General features: G+C 33.8%; 1 non-coding gene across 1 annotated transcript; it reads left to right on the top strand.

The window, feature by feature from the left end:
• Nucleotides 1-11,368: 11,368 nt before the first annotated feature.
• LOC139860956 (small nucleolar RNA R71) lies at nt 11,369-11,475 on the top strand. The gene has a single exon (XR_011763580.1). It is a non-coding gene; the product is annotated as a small nucleolar RNA R71 (small nucleolar RNA).
• Nucleotides 11,476-15,947: the final 4,472 nt, after the last annotated feature.

Below are 15,947 nucleotides of genomic sequence, written 5' to 3'. Positions count from 1 at the left end.
CACAAGTAATTGAAACTACATTCTATGGTTGAATTATCGAAATCGAATATGCCCCTTTTTATTAAAGTCTGGTAATCTAAGAATTAGGGAACAGGTACCCTAATTGACGCGAATCCTAAAGATTGATCTATTGGGCCTAACAAACCCCATCCAAAGTACCGGATGCTTTAGTACTTCGAAATTTATATCATGTCCGAAGGAGGATCCCTAAATGATAGGGGATATTCTTATATGGATCTAGTTAATGTCGGTTACCAGGTGTTCACCATATGAATGATTATTTTTGTCTCTATGCATGGGACGTTTTTTTTATGAGAAATGGAAATGAAATTCTTGTGGTCTATTAAAATGATGGAAATAAATGATTATGATAAACTCATGAACTCACCAACCTTTTGATTGACACTTTAAAGCATGTTTATTCTCAGGTGTTAAAGAAATCTTCCGCTGTGCATTTGCTCATTTTAAAGATATTACTTGGAGTCTTTCATAGCATATTTCGAAGAACGTTGCATTCGAGTCATTGAGTTCATCAAAGATTATTATTAAATCAATTTAAAGTTGGATAGTGAATATTATGAAATGGTATGCATGCCTGTCAATTTTCGATGTAAAGAAAGATTGTCTTTCAAAAACGAATGCAATGTTTGTAAAATGTATCATATAGAGGTCAAATACCTCGCAATGTAATCAACTATTGTGAATCGTTTATAATGTATATGAACGGGTCCTTTCAGTTGGTATCAGAGCGGTGGTCTTAGCGAACCAGGTCTGCATTAGTGTGTCTAACTGATAAGTCGATAAGATGCATTAGTGAGTCTGGACGTCGACCGTGTCTGCATGTCAAAAGTTTTGCTTATCATTTTGTGTCGAAAATTAACTACTTATCATCCTCAGGAAATTACATGCTTATCATTTTTAGTCTAAGACACATCTTGCTGCATTGATTGCATGAATAGTGTATAGACAAAAATTCATATCTTAGCATATCTGCTAAATCATATCTTATCGTATCTGTTACTTTAAACTTTGCCTGACATATCCCACAAAGTCCTCCGTAATCTACGAAATCTTTTGATATATATATATATATATATATATATATATATATATATATATATATATATATATATATATATATATATATATTCTATGTAATTAGAATACCATCCGTTAGCCAAAATCATTACATATCGAAAAAAAAATCCTTTATCCAATCGTACGAAATGGAATTCGTCATCAGTTCAAGTCACTCAGATTCCAAAATGGAATCCCATTCAAGCTCCGAAAGCAGTGTGACCAGAATAGATCAACCAATCAGTCATCACCTATTCTGGATAAATTGGGGATGGGTTCGTAGCCTCCTCAATCATTGGAGACAAGAAGAAGGTGATCCATTCCATCCACCACATTGCCCTCTTGACGAAGAACCTGAAGCACTTACCGGCGAAACTGTCCGAAACACCATTTTCTCGCTCATTTCCAGAGTATCTCGTCACGATTATATATTACATCAAATGTTAGATTTTATTTATCCGCTCGTCCGAACCGACAATCACCCCGGTGTAAAAGAAGAAGTCAACGAGCTTCGCGCTCGGGTAGTGGCTTTGGAGAATATGGTGCAGAGATTACAAACACCAGCAGCAACATCAGCAGCATAACCAGTACCACCATCATCAACGCCAACAGTACCATTACCACCTCCAACCACAACCGCGTCGTAAACCTCAACTTCACAATCTGTCCCACGAGCATCAACGTCATACGCACCATAGATACCAAGGAGTACTAACAACAATAACTGACAAAGTATTAATTCATAACTTCATTGGAGAAACATTCCGCGGTGATTATGTAATCTCTAAAGTCTTAGAGATTATCTAATCTAGCCGTAACCATAAATCAGTTAAACGAACCAAAATGATAGAAAGAAGAGTAGAAACCCTGACAAAAATGGTGTGTGATTAACAAGCTAAACTTGCTTTACCAACAGCATCAACAGTACCGTCAGCGTTACCAGCATCGTCAGTATAGTCAACGTCCGAATCAACAACACCGATAACATCACAAACTCTGTCAGTTCAAGAATCACTGTGGACATCATTACGAATCAATAACGTGTATATTGTATCAACGAGTTATGAAGAATTAACTCATTCCCTATGAAGAAATTATATGTATTATATATATATATATATATATATATATATATATATATATATATATATATATATATATATATATATATATATATATATATATATTTTGAAATAAATCTTTCCGTGCTAAGCTATTGTGTGTGTGAATCTTAACTACTCGGTTAATTCATATTACAAATATGCAATAATGTACGTCCTTCGGCCGCAACTTAACCAGCGTTAACTACAATCTCTGTCGCAATTCAACAAATTCCAATTCATAATAAATCAAGTATATATTTGATTTTACACTTTCATCATCGATGTACCCAAAACTTTTCAGATAACATCATTCGTACTTTGCGAAATTCACAAGAATTTCACGAACCGAACATCATACATCAACAAATAATGAAGTATTGATTCATAATTTCAATGTCATTAAAGAAATACTGCGTAAAAGTTATGTACTTTTTAAAGCCTTTAGGGATTATTCAATTCTAGTTTCAATCGTAAATCAAATGAGTTTAATTTAACATTAACTCATTAAATCTATGTTACATCAGAAGAAAATATACATATATATATATATATATATATATATATATATATATATATATATATATATATATATATATATATATATATATATATATATATATATATATATATTTTCATAAAGACTGTAATAAAATTCTTTTGTACAAAATATTAATTGTGAATTGTTTTTTACGAGTAGGTAATACCCAAGAGATATATAAATTCACAATTAATATGTTACATTGTTCGAATCTGATTCAGCAAATCACCCTTGATACTCCCTACTTTCACAACAATATACATTCTTTTATAGAAATCAAAACAACCATACTCATTCAAAATTTAATTATATATTCTGATTTTGAAATCTCAAAATTCAACTTGAGATATGACTAAAATCATCACTCTTAGATCCTTACATCTTTCACAAGCTATATTTTGACTTCAAAACTGTGTTAGAACATCAAATGTATGTTAACGATTACAATCTGTGTTCAAACCCTTCGAAAATTTCTGAAGACACTTCGAATGATGAGCAATCGAGATGATGATCCAACCACATGTTACCCACAGTTATGTACCCGAAAAACTCTTGAAACCAAAGTAAAAGTTTAAACAACGTATCCACGTCAGATTCTTTGGCATTTATTAGCAAAAATAACTTTGCGACTCCTATTCAAAGTAGCCAGTTTTGTCACAGCTCCAGCAAGTCAACTTCGACTTTTCAGTCAGACTAACCTTATTATAACCTTGAGATATACACCATCGTTACCAGGGAACCTTTTACATTCCACCACATTATTAGCAGATGTACCAACAACTTCATTACCCTTTGACTTTAGCCTCTCCAAAAAGTCATTATAATTATTCATTGAGACCCCATCATTTACTCATTCGCATCTTGTAATGAGAATTGCCATACGAATCATTGGGAATTAGCAATCAGTATTTTGAAATCTCGCAGCATGTCTACGCCAACAGTTATATGTGTATATATAACGTCTATCTTCTGGACTTAATTTGAATGTGAAGTTTCTGAAAAACACTCCGAACTACGAATTGGTTCTCCGAAAATGGAAAAAATGCTGATGAAGCAGCAAAAACTATAAACGACTTTAAACGGTAAAATCTGGATGATAATGATGAAGTGTGCTGGCAAAGCGCAGAAAAAGAGAAGTTTTGGAACTGGAAAACGGATTGAGCAAAGTAGGAAGGAGGCTGTGGACAAATTACAAAGATTGAACATGACTTCAAAGGATCCAAATGATTCAGTACCTGCTGAAGTCATTAACGAATACCTTGCTCCTGACTCTAAACCCCTGCGGACAATATTCTTCATCATCCTCTGATATTAGAAATTCTAAAATATCATCATATCTTTCATTATAAATATCCTCCATATTTCTGAAGATATTTTCCTAATTTTTCTTATTTGAAATCATTTACCTCTTCGCGCTATCTTTATTACATCATAAAAGAAACTATTTTAGTTTCTAAATTCTGAAACATTCAAGTTTAAAATAGGAATATTTTGAAGTAGTGTTGGGAACTGAAGCATGAATTAGTATAATATAATGACACTTGATCAATGTGATTATATTACAGTAAGTCATGCTGAGTTTCTAAATGAAACGTGATGATTCACAGATCATAACATCATCATGTGCCATGTTATACGACTCTTGTATTCTATTTAACCTCTAAAATATCAAGAAAATATTTCTTGACGATTCGGCCTTTTCCAAGGTATTCTAGTAATTTGACAAGTCAAGATCGTGCCATCACAATTTCCTTCCTATAAAATTAACAATGTTCATTCCAAAATTCATATCTGTGAATTCTGGACCATTACAAGCGGTGCTTAATCGCAAGAAGAAGAAACGAAAGGATAAAACTCCGAAATTAAATTGGGGTATAAATTGCAGCAAATAAAAGAGAGCATTAACTGTGAATGATAATGATTATAGAAGACAGAAGCAGAGACTTTGAAATATAAGGGAACATATAAAGCCCAACGATAAACCATAAATTATAAACCATATATATCGATGCATATAGCAATATAAAGACACGGGAGAACTAGAAACACTATAAACCCAAGAGTATAGTAGAAGTAAATAGATTCTTTCGGCGGTAGATGAAAAAGAAGAATGACCGATATGAAAGTTAGAAGTATATCGAGAATCAGAACTGGATGGAGCATATTGATTAATACTTTAAAATATGAGTTAAGGGGGAAAGAATAGAAGGCGATGAAACATGACTAGGAACTTAGAAATCAACAGATTTAAGATCACACAATGGCGGATTAAGTGAATCAAACCCTCTAGTGAATAAGTTAAGTTTTTTTTTTGATTAATTTAGTCAAACCACAACTAAATCAAGTGTGATTAGATCAACACCTAGAGCTATTATTCACCACCTGGGTGATTTGGACTGAGAGAGAATCGGAGGAGCACACTAGATCTGAGTGTGTGTAACAAATGAGAGGCTTAACCTAAAATGAAGAACATAAGACTTTATATACCCCTGCTGTTGACTCACCCATACGATTCATTCATCACACGTACGAGTTGGCTTCATCAGCCGTACGGGTGCTCACTCACTCGTGTCTTCTCATTTAGGTTGTAATTGTGACTTAGCTCAGCATCAACCGTGCGTATGAGCCTGTCAACCGTACTAGTGAGGCTTCACTCGTACGTCTGACTAAGTCTAACATAGTCAAACATCTAAATCTCGTTCCTGCAGTTCCTTTAACCACATACAAACACGGATAGGATAATAACGAGCAATCATGGTGGCCTGTAAACTGTTGTACCTGCAATGGACGTGGGTAGATGTCTAGGGACTTGCATAAAATGCATCAACAGAAGGTGTGAGTTGTAAGGAAACGAAGGAGGTGAATTTATAAGAAAATCTCCAACAGAACAATTAAAATGGACGATCGCATTTAAAGCGGATCCTAATTCCCTTGATTACTGGAGACTCAAATCTTATTAAGAAGATTTTCTTCAAATCCCTTGAAATCTGGGAATCAATCATATCTACGTCAAATGATAAGATGAATCTTCACTTACTCATTTCACTCTTCTATGTTAGCTTCATTCGTACTCTTCATATAAATGGATTGTTTATCCAAATTATTCGCTGATGATAAAACTCTAATTTTCAGCCCGTATGCATCATGAAAACATACTTCTTATCATTCACAACCTTTCCACTCAAATTTCGGGACAAAATTTCTTTAACGGGTAGGTACTGTGACAACCCGAAAATTTTCAACTAAATTTAAACTTTAATCTTTATATGTTCCTGACACGATAAGCAATATTTGTTAAGTTAAATTTCAAGAATTTTAAACTATGTTCATACATTCATTCAACCTCGACCAAGTTCCAACTATTCACGAACCATTAAACGAATATGATTATATATGTATATGTGTATATATATTATAACTTGAAACGTAAACAAATTATTAGATTAAATACTTTATATGATTGTATCTGTTTCAAAATATTTATCAATGGAATTAGAAGATAAGATCAAATGATTGAATTATCAGATATATTAAATTATGATTACAAGTCTCTGTTGAAAGGCCCTAGTTGATTTGAGAAATCTTTCCATTTTAACAATATTCGGAAAATGGTAAAGTGATTTATAAATAAGAACAAATTGTCAATTATTGAGAACTAGACAAAGGATAGTGGAAGATTGAATCTCATAAAGACTCGATTGATCTATTTAGTTTCAAACGTACAAAAACGTTTTCAGTTTAAAAAGAACTTTATTATTAAAACGTATATAACTTTTATAAATATCTAGAACCACTTTTTGACAACTCATTACTTAACTAGTATGATAAAGATAAAGATAATGATATTTATATTTTATTTTATTAAATATATATAACGATTTAAATTAATATTATATATATTTATACACGTATTATACGTACATAGTTTTATACTTTTACTATACTTAAACTTTACCTTTACTTTATTTTTACTTTACTTTAACTTTAATAATTCATACTTTAATAATTCACTTTAATAATTTATACTTTAATAATTCACTTTAATAATTCATACTTTAATAATTAACTTTAATAATTCATACTTTAATAATTCACTTTAATAATTCATAATTTAATAATTCACTTTAATAATTTAAAAATCTATTATAAATAGAATTCAATAGGTTTCATTATTTCATAGAAACTTGAAAATATTTTTCTCTAAACTCTCTCAATCGATTTACATATATATATATATATTTACTCCGTATTATTTCAAGATATTATTAGTATACATAAAATATTACGACGGAGTGCTGTCCGAGTGATTTCGAAATTGTTTTTCGAGTAGGATAGGATTAAGGAAATTATGGGTTATAGCTATGGAGGTGATTGAGTATGGTTCATGGGTATGCTCGTGAGGTCAATATAGTGTTTATCATTTCCATTGCATCTACATACCTTTCCTGCAATATTGAATCTCAATATTGATAGGTGAGTACTCATAATTTAACTTTTACATACTAATAGTGTATCCCTGACTAGTGCTCGAGTATTTAGGATTATGCATGCTTGTATTTTTGATATTGCCCTTAGAAAGGTTAGGTTGAATATTAAATTAGTTACACTTGCGGTTGAGATAAGGTATAAGATATGCATGTCCTTGGAAAGCTAGCGAAAAATTAAGAACTTTTCCTTTAGATATCGAATGGTTTTAATGAACGGATTAGAGGTTATAATCAATTGAATTTTCGATATTTTTATTAAAAATGATTATTATTATCGTCATTTTTATCGTCGTTCTAGTTTTATCTTATTATTATCATTATTATTATCTTTATCAATAAAAGGGATTTATCATTAAAAATTGTTATTTTTTTTATTATTACTATCGTTATTATCGTTAAAGTTATAATTAGTATTATTATTATTATCCAATTATTATTATTATTATTATTATTATTATTATTATTATTATTATTATTATTATTATTATTATTATTATTATTATTATTATTATTATTATCATTAATAATATATATATCATTATTTAAAAATGGTTATTGTTATTGTTATTATTATTATTACTATATTATCATTAAGATAATTATTAGTATTATCGTTAATAATGTTATAGTAACTATCATTATTAATATTAGTGTAATTAAAACAAATATTTGTAACACCTGATTATTTTGATTACTATTATTATCATTATTATGAACACGATATAAAAAAACGATTAAAAGCTATTAAACAAAACGATTAGGAAATAATGAGTAAGAGTATCATGATGAAATTAAAATATTATAAGATATTGATTTAGATAAAATTATCGTTCTTATTATTTTTATCATTACTATTATTATTAAAAGTATCGTTAGTATTAAAACTATCATTTTAACAAAAATTATCATTTTAATATAAATGTCATTGTTACTATAAAATATCATTATTATTATTATTTTAAATAGAATTATTATTTTAAAAATAATATTAAAAATTATCGTAAATATTAAAGTTATCATAATTAGAATTATCGTTTTATCATAATGTCATCTTAGTAATTATAAATATTGATATTTTTATAATAATAATTATTATTACAAAATAATACAACTTTTACTTACTATCATTATAGATATTATTTTATCAAATAAATATGTGATATAAACATATTTTACTACGTGTAATAATTTACTTTAATAATACCTATCATATTATCTTTATGATATTAAATGAACCCTATAAATTTTATTACTTAATATATATAAAAGTATATTTTATTATATAAATTTAATATAAAATTTTATTTATTAATAAATAAATTATATTATTTACTCTTATAAATCTTTTAAAAATATTTAAAAATATAAAACGACGATATTTAAACTATATATTAATCATGTATAGATTTTTAGAAATTATTTTGAGTCAAATTTACTTTTGTTGACTTTTGCATATTAGTCTCGAGCATTAGGATTGTGGTACACTATGACTTGACCTAATTTGTTAGACAAATATTGACCAACACATAAATATATATAATTAATTTAGGTTCGTGAATCCGAGGTCAACCTTGCACTTGTTCAATGACGTTATATGTATTTTTACTACGAAATACAGTATGGTGAGTTTCATTTGCCTTTTTACCCTTTATATTTTTGGGACTGAGAATACATGCACTTTTATAAATGTTTGACGAAATAGACACAAGTAATTGAAACTACATTCTAGGGTTGAATTATCGAAATCGAATATGCCCCTTTTTATTAAAGTCTGGTAATCTAAGAATTAGGGAACAGACACCCTAATTGACGCGAATCCTAAAGATAGATCTATTGGGCCTAACAAACCCCATCCAAAGTACCGGATGCTTTAGTACTTCGAAATTTATATCATGTCCGAAGGAGGATCCCGGAATGATAGGGGATATTCTTATATGGATCTAGTTAATGTCGGTTACCAGGTGTTCACCATATGAATGATTATTTTTGTCTCTATGCATGGGACGTATATTTATGAGAACTGGAAATGAAATTCTTGTGGTCTATTAAAATGATGGAAATAAATGATTATGATAAACTCATGCACTCACCAACCTTTTGGTTGACACTTTAAAGCATGTTTATTCTCAGGTGTTAAAGAAATCTTCCGCTGTGCATTTGCTCATTTTAAAGATATTACTTGGAGTCTTTCATAGCATATTTTGAAGAACGTTGCATTCGAGTCATTGAGTTCATCAAAGATTATTATTAAATCAATTTATAGTTGGATAGTGGATATTATGAAATGGTATGCATGACTGTCAATTTTCGATGTAAAGAAAGATTGTCTTTTAAAAACGAATGCAATGTTTGTAAAATGTATCATATAGAGGTCAAATACCTCGCAATGTAATCAACTATTGTGAATCGTTTATAATGTATATGAACGGGTCCTTTCATCCTCTTCCTCTTCAGATTCCTCCTTTTCCTCTATTTCTTCGCTGGGATCCTCTTCTTCCATTTCTGGGTCATCTATAGACTGTGATTCGACATCCATCTTGATATCGTCGGCTGGTGGTAATGACTCATCATCGGAAGTGATCCGTCTGGTGGAAATAGCAAACATCTATGCCTGTCCAGAAAGATCGGTTGGTCGGTCAATTTTGAAGGTAACGCTCTCCCCATGTGATCGTAAGATCATGGTTTGATTGTACACATCAATGACATTCCTAGCCGTATTCATGAAAGGTCTTCCTAACACTATTGGGGTGTGTAGGTCTTCCTTAATATCCATTACTACGAAATCCGTAGGATACAAGAATTTTTCGACTTTCACCAAGACGTTCTCAACTATGCCCTTAGGATATCGAATTGTATGATCGGCAAGTTGGATTGTAATTTTGGTTGGTGACAAGTCTCCTAACTCTAATCTCTTGTAGAGAGAGTAGGGGATTAGGTTGATACTTGCTCCTAAATCTGCTAGCGCATGAATGGTTATAGATTAGTAGATTGAACACGGAAAAACGAATTGACCCGTATCTCCTAGCTTAGGTGGTAGAGAGTTTCTGAGTAATGCAGAGCATTCTTCACTCAGTGGAATTTTGTTAGAGTCTGGTATCCTCTCCTTTGCAGATAGAAGCCTTCGGATGTATCTCTTTTGGTTGGGAACTTTGGACATAGTGTCCAAGAATCTTCCATCTAGTTTGAAGGAATCAAGCTTGGATGGTTCTTCTTGTAGCCTTCCAGGATAAGGTACGCGAACTGGAGTTTCAGGGGTCAGCTTCTGAGTATATGTTGATTTTTTCTTGAGCATAGTTGACCTTCTCCGTGGTTCTTCCTCTGGGATTACGGAATCCATTTGCTTTGCTTCTTCTATGTGGGGATTCTGGATAGTATTACTTGGCAATCTTCCCTGCGGTCGGGTTTCAAGGCGTTGTGATAACTGTCCGAGCTGCGTTTCCAAACTTTTGAGCAGAGCCAATTGATTTCTCATTAGTATCTCTGTCTGATCTTGTCTGGTTGCAGTTCTCTGATTTAACTGTTGTTGTCCTTAGATGAACTGAGTTAACTGATCATCAGCTCCGAGAGTGGGGTTAGCTGCTTTTGTAATCTGGGTGGTAGGGGAATTCTCCTCAACTAGGGGACCAGTGAGTGGAAGTGGTTGATCGTAGGTCAATTGAGATTGTTGAGCTGGATAAGGTGGATAGCGATAGCGGAAAGGTTGATTGCTTCGCTGAAATTGATTAACCCTTGGTGGTTGATTGAATCCGGGATTTAGTGGACGAGCTAGGTATTGAACGTAACAGACTGAACCGTCAGGGTTTTCGTACTCAACTTGATAGTCTTTAGTAGGTTGCGGGTTGGTACAATTAACACAAGCCTGAGCTTGGTTAACCTGCTGCGGTTGCGTCTTCAATTCTCCGAGTTGCTTGGCAAAAGATTCCATCTTATCTGTGAGGGATTTGATGGCCTCTGTTTGATTGTTAAGTGCAGAGAGTGGGGCAGATGATGAAGTTGTTTCGCCACTGTTCCAGTCATGATGATGCATAGTCATGTTCTCGAGCAATTCCCATGCTTCATCTGCGGTTTGGTTCATCAGATTCCCTTGAGCTGCTGCATCAATCGTCGTCCTATGATTTACTGTAAGACCATTGTAGAAGGTACAGATTTGGGCTGACCGTTCTAACTGGTGATTAGGGCACTTCTTCAACAGGGTTTTGAAACGCTCCCATGCAGTGTAAAGAGATTCATCATAACTTTGTTTGAAGTTAATGATGTCATTCTTCAGTTTGGTTTGTTTAGAAGGAGGGAAATATTTAGTTAGGAATTTAGTTGCCGTCTCCATCCATGACGTGATGAAATATTTTTCCAGTCCTTCAAACCAAGTTTGAGCATGATAAATGAGAGAATAGGGGAACAAGTATAGCTGGACTATATCTTGTCCTATCCCTGGCTGTTTGTAGGAGTTCGAAAGAGATATGAATTTATCAAGGTGAGAATTAGGATCGTCATTCGGTAATCCATGAAATTGACAGCTATTCTGAATGAGCTGGATGATGTGATGTTTTAACTCGAACGAGTGTCCTTGAATCTCTGGAAATCTGATTGGTCCTCCTCGACCTTCAATCGAGGGTTTCATGTTTTCTGCTAAAGTAACGCGTAACGCCATTTGGTTTCTGATTCGTGCTTCCTTGCGTGCTTTAGAGATTATTGCGTGTGGATCAGGTACAAATAACAACGGCCCTGGTCTAGATCGGGTTTGGGTCATACACTAGGTATGCCTTTTTGTTTTTAATTTTTGCAAATAAGCTAAATTATCATAAGCTAAACTAAACTAATCTAATTCTAAGGTAATCTAATTTAATCTAAGGCAATCTAAGGTAATCTAATCTAATTAGCTAACTATCCTATGGTGGAATATGTTTTTGGTTCTGGCTACTGATTCCCTGGTATTTCGGTAACAAAACTTCGCACAAACTATTCAACATACCAAGTAGCCAGGCCGACTACGGAGAGGCAGGATGCTTTTGGTCCCAATATAATTGGCGACTGTTCAGAAAATCCAATAACCAAGTCCGTGTATAATTGTCTTTCTTAGACACCACTAAATGCTTGCGAATAAGTTTGATTGAAAACAGTATTGCCTGATACCAGTTCCCCGGCAGCAGCGCCAAAAACTAGGTATCTCTCTTGATATGGCCGAAACGGACGATTTTTATTTGCGCGGTGTCGTTAGGCCACGGCTCGCCAGGATCAGCCACTCGTGGGAGAGGGTACTGTTTTAAATTTATATTTAGCGGGGCCTAAATCTTACTACTCCTTATAAGTAAGGGAAGTATGACCTAGAGTCGTATTTTTGAGATATCAGTAACATCGAACCTATATTGTAACCTAAGATAGTTAGGGAGTAGTGAATATTTATTTTGGGATTTTCTAGTTTATAAGACAGATAAAGTAAATGCAATAAAATTTGTAATTCAGATAAGGTTAAAGTAAGTGTATACTATGACTTCATCAGTTAATCTACCGAGATTATGGAATGCTGGCTCATGAATAGGCAGAGGCCTTGTATTCATTACACTGGTCCTAAACGTCCCTGTCATAAGACATGTCACTCGGTACTGCGTTAGGCTTGAAGATTCTGAATAGACAGCAACATCCCTTACCCCCGACGCCCGTGTAGTCTGACTACAGGCATACACGTTCAGACGGTTCATCCAATTGAGCGACTCAGTTGGGTGACGTATTAACATTCCAAAATGGTCTAAACTTTCTTAAGAATAATAGAATACATGGTTTACCATATCCGAGAGACATGATGTGTTTCAATGCTTTCGTTAATGATTGGTAAAAGATAGTTAGGCCCTTAAAAGAGTTCAACCATAAAGAACAACATGGCCAAGTCAAGTCTGACTTCCATGAACACGTTCGGTTATCCTAACGGTCCAATCCTTTATGTGTCTAAACAAACAGTTCCTTAATTAACTAAGAATCCCTCAAGCAGGGTGCAATGCTTGAGACTGCGTTATGGTACAGTGTACTGGTCAACACTAACCGTGTTCCATGGCCTTACTTTGCAGAGGTACAGCTTACAACAACCGCTGTGCTTCAGCGTACACGTACGAAGTTTATATGCTTGGTGACTACACTAGCATAGTCTAGGACCGACAATGTACTAGGGGTCTAGTCAGATGTTTCACTATGAAAGAGTCCTCAGTCAGAATCCAAAGCTTGATAGACTTACTACAACCGGTGTGCCTCAGTCGATCTTACGTTGTATCCGATAGACTTCTCTTACCAAGGGGTGACACAGATAGTGTACTCTCAATCGGGGTTCGCGACTTCCCAATAACAGAGCCTATAACTACGTTCTATTAGTTGGAAAAGCGATTGAGTTTAAAGCATAATCGGAAAGCATTTCGACAACATAAACAGACCATAATATTATTTCGGCATTATAAATGCTTACATCATAGCATACACTAAAGATAACTACTCGCTAATCATGGCAATAATATCATAAAACATTATATAAGATAAATGATAGAAGTACCAGTAGATTAAACGAGTTCTGAATACAAAAGTGACAACTTCAAGACTCCAGACCTCTCCTAATACAATCTTCAGCGTTCTTCTCCGGGTACTAGGTTTCCCGCACATAGTCGAAGGCCTTGAGAGTATGACTAATATTGTACAAGAGAGAGAAAGAAGTGAATTGAAGTGTGTGTTGGAATGAATGACAAAGACCCTTTAAGTAGACTTGGAATTTGCCAGCATACGCCTGGCAGGGCGTATGGCAGGGCGTATGGCAGCCCGTTTTTGGTAGGCCGCATGCAAGGCAGGCCGTATGGTGGCTCGTGTGGTGGCACGTATATGGCAGGCCATTTCCATACTGGCAGGCCGTATGGCAGGCCGTATGGCTTGTTGGTCAGCCTTGATTCCCTGGATCGTAACTTGATTTCTTGTCTTTCACCGTTTTCGCTCTAGAATCTTCGTTTTAGCTCCGATTCTCCTGATTCTTTTTGCACCGCCTTCGTAATTACTTGTTCTTCAATTCTAACCAACGAAGTGGGGATTTTTCCGACAAAGTTCGAATCTTTCTTGTTTTTGGGCCTTAATACCGGGGTGAAAACGTGACTTTTTAGCCGATATCAACCCCATAAAAGTACACTTGGCGAGTGCGTAAGTTTACGAAGTATATAACACTCGTTAAATGCTAGCGCTACTAGCCTGGGTGGGGATGTCAAACCCTATGGATCCATATCTAATATTCGCGATCACCGTTTCAAAGACCAATGACTAAACGTTACCGAGCTAAGGGGAAAGTTTATGCCGTTGTATAACCCACATATATATAAAGGGATGCTATAACTCATAGTGGAAAGTAGTAAAAGTCGATACGCGGGAATAGTAAGCAAGTGGTTGGTCCGGAAGGTCCTCAACCTAAGTCAAGAGTTACCAATCAATAAATCGTTCTCAAAGGTTTAAAAGTATGTAAATTAGGTCTTAAGTACCATCATCATTCATCATTAAACAAAAGTGTAAAGTAAGTTTTAAGTCAAGACTAGGGTTTGAAACAAGGGCTGACTTCGTTCAGTCGCCACGACCTCTATACAAACTGAAATGGGGTAAGACCAATGGCCATGGCTCTGTATATGAGTCCTCTAGAGGCTGACCAATATACAGAACCAAATTCGTCTTTGTTTGACCGTGGCGACAGTTTAAGTGAGAGTAGGTCAGAAATTTCAGCACAACGTTAAAAGGGTGTAGTGACTTTCGGATGGCCATAAATCCTAAACCGTAACTCGAATTAAGACGAGGTCTAAACGGGAAATCATCTAATCAAACTGAAATATCTGGAAATAAACTTTTCTAGTAGCCCAGGTAACTGATCAGTTCCAGAAACAGTAAGTAAAGGTGTTCCGGTGGGTTCTTGGTGCTTGATGCTCATCACGGTTCTCATCCTTGATGCGTATAGCTTCAAGTGTACAACTCGTTGATGTGTTTGCATCATATTAACCAAGTTTTGACCATAATAACACTAGTGTAGGTCTAAGATATGTAGCATAACTCAATTAAGGGTTGTATGTAGTTAGATGAACCAAAGTTACATCAAGATCTTAGATCCGACACATACATGAGTTCTAATAGTAATATTAAGCTACAAACTTGAAAGTAAACTAAATAAACTAGATATTAAGTTGTAGAACTTAGATCTTAGCTAGATCTTAAAGATCCTAGACTAGAAAGTCTAGATCTAGTGTTCTTAAGTTAGATCCTAAGTTATAGAACTTGGATCTTCACTTTAATGAAACCATAAGTTATGAAACTTAAATTTTCATCTTGTAAAATATATGTAAGCTTATAAGCTATTATTTACAACAAAATTAGAAGACCATAAGCTATATAAACTTAGATTCAAAATAAGTGTTTGAAGTTATAACTAGAAAGTTATACTTCCATGTTCTTGAACTTATAAAGTTAACTTTAGTTTCAAGAAATATGAGATCAAGCTTAACTAGTAATACTTGACCAAATTTAACAACATCACAACTTAAAGTACTTACAAAAGAAAGAAATAAATTAAATTTACAAGTAAAAGTTCATCGTTGTTCATACTTAGGAAGATTCAAGTCAAGGCTTGGATCTTTAAGAAAGTAAACCTCAAGTTTACTAACATGAACACAAGTATGATTATAAAACTCATGAACTTTTCTTTTTAACAAGCATTATGGAGGAATCAAACTATAAACTTGATCCTCC

The sequence above is a fragment of the Rutidosis leptorrhynchoides genome, chromosome 7 (genome assembly GCF_046630445.1).
Source record: "Rutidosis leptorrhynchoides isolate AG116_Rl617_1_P2 chromosome 7, CSIRO_AGI_Rlap_v1, whole genome shotgun sequence".
Lineage (NCBI taxonomy): Eukaryota > Viridiplantae > Streptophyta > Magnoliopsida > Asterales > Asteraceae > Rutidosis > Rutidosis leptorrhynchoides.
This window is presented reverse-complemented; position numbering and strand designations above follow the sequence as displayed.